Source organism: Phascolarctos cinereus, unplaced genomic scaffold (genome assembly GCF_003287225.1).
Source record: "Phascolarctos cinereus isolate Bilbo 61053 unplaced genomic scaffold, phaCin_HiC Scaffold_9;HRSCAF=440, whole genome shotgun sequence".
Classification (NCBI taxonomy): Eukaryota; Metazoa; Chordata; class Mammalia; order Diprotodontia; family Phascolarctidae; genus Phascolarctos; species Phascolarctos cinereus.
Genome location: NW_027556402.1, coordinates 246,846,373 through 246,848,499, shown reverse-complemented (window position 1 = coordinate 246,848,499; position 2,127 = coordinate 246,846,373). Strand labels below are relative to the sequence as shown.

Here is a 2,127-nt window from a genome sequence, read left to right as displayed (position 1 = left end):
TCCCCATTCATTAAAAAAAAAAAAAAGTAGGGGGAATGACAAGAAAAAATGGATGAAGAATCAATTCATCAGTACATGAAGAGGCCCCAAGTTACTAATAAGACAAAGTCCAGAACAGGGCTCTAGAACCTGTGGCCTCGAGGTCACATGTGGCCCTCTAGGTCCTCAAGTGTGGCCCTTTGACTGAATCCAAGCAGGTTCCTCACCCCTGGTCTGGAACTATATCAAAGGAGTCATTAGGCAATAACCATTATTCCAGAGAGAACAATTGCTCAGATTCTGAGTCCTAGTTCAACAATATACAGTGGAAATTTTAGGTACTTGCCAATTTATTTAAGTGGAATGTATAACTGGGTCCACTGCATAATTTTAGGCTGGGTGCCTAAATTCATCATTTAACAACAAAGAGAAAGATAGGTTTTTGTTTTTGTTTTTGTTTTCAATAATGGGGCTTTAAGGATAGGGTAAAATTGCCCTCTGATGACACAGAAACACAGCAGACTTTATTTTTTTCTGTAGGTAGAAGATGCTATTACTTGGATTTAAGAGGAGTTGTCTCCTTTGATTATAATCTTCTTGGGGGCAGGGACTCTCTTTTACCTCTTTTCAGATCTCCAATGTTTAACACACTGCCTGACAATGAGGAAGCCCTTAAAATGAGTATTGACTGACTTATTGATTGATTGAAATGAAGTTCAATGAGGAAAGTAGGAAAGAGAACTGGGAATAGATTTCTATGAGAATTTTGAGACTAACAAAAAAGAAACAGAGGCTTCATTGAATTCTATTTATTTTGCAGTCCTTGACATTTAGGGATTAATTTCTTTAATGCTACAATGACATCATTGTTCCTCAGACTGTATATTAGGGGGTTACATACTGGGGTTATCATGAGATACAAAAGAGAGGTGATGATTTCAAAGTCTGCTGAATGTTCAGACTTGGGTCTCAAATACATAGCAATACCAGTGCCAAAATACATGAGTACGACTACTAGGTGGAATGAGCAAACAGAAAAGGTTTGGATTTCCCCTGTGCAGATTTCAGCTTCATGACAGTAACAATGATTTTGAAATACGACATCAGTATCAATATAAAAGGTGTCACAACAGATATCAGCATAGCAATAGAGATTGAAAGCTCATTCATACATGCGTCTCCACAGGCTGCCTTTAGTAAAGGGTCCATGTCACAGAAAATATGATTGAGTTTGGGGAAACAGAAGTGAAAAGAGAAAACCAAGCGTGTCTGCCCTGTCTGGCTAACAATGGAACTGATCCAGGAGGCAAACACTAGCTGCACACGAAACTTGTGGTTCATCATGACAGGATAGTAGAGAGGCTTACAAATGGCCACATAACGGTCATAGGCCATTATGGCCAGGTGGGAGCACTCAGTGATGGCCAGAGTAAGAAAGAAGCAAAGTTGTATAGCACAGGCCAAAAAGGAAATGTTTCTCTTCTGGGTCCCGAGATTCCACAGCAATCTAGGAAGGGTCACTGATGTGTAACAGATTTCTAAGAATGAAAAGTTCCCAAGGAAGAAGTACATGGGGGTTTGGAGAGAGCGATCAGTCTTGGTTATTATGATGATGAGTCATTTGCTATCACGATACCGATATAGACAACTAAGAAAATCGCAAACAAAAGCCCTTGCAGTTTGGGAAGGTCAGAAAATCCCAGGAGAATAAATTCTGCCATATCCGTGAGATTTGCTTCTGTTAGCTTTCTTGTGTTTTTCATCTGTGAGAAAAAGGAATGATCACTGCATCATTATGGGACTCAGTTTTCTCCCCATGAAAAAAAAAAAAAAGAACATTTTACCAGATAATCTGTAAATTCCTTTGCAGCTTTGACAATTTATATAATTTGGTACGTGGTGCCTTTTAATTCTAATATGATATCTTGCATGGTCCTTTCTGTTAGTAGCATGTAATATTCTATGTTCTGAGGTTCTTTGTCCTTGAAGCATTCTATATTTTTGCTCTTCAAAGTAATATGAATTATAGGTCTGGGTTTCTTTGCCATGCATGGATTTCTTTGGCAGTCTGGTGTTGCCTGTGGACCCCTTTTCAGAATAACATTTTTAAAATATATAATATATAAAAATATTGTTGTTGTTAAGTTA

The 2,127-nt window shown here is 38.2% G+C and overlaps 1 pseudogene; it reads right to left on the bottom strand.

Annotated features, from left to right (window-relative positions):
• Window positions 1-784: 784 nt before the first annotated feature.
• Window positions 785-1,742, bottom strand: LOC110199546 (olfactory receptor 10AG1-like; annotated as a pseudogene).
• Between the last annotated feature and the right edge of the window lie 385 nt (window positions 1,743-2,127).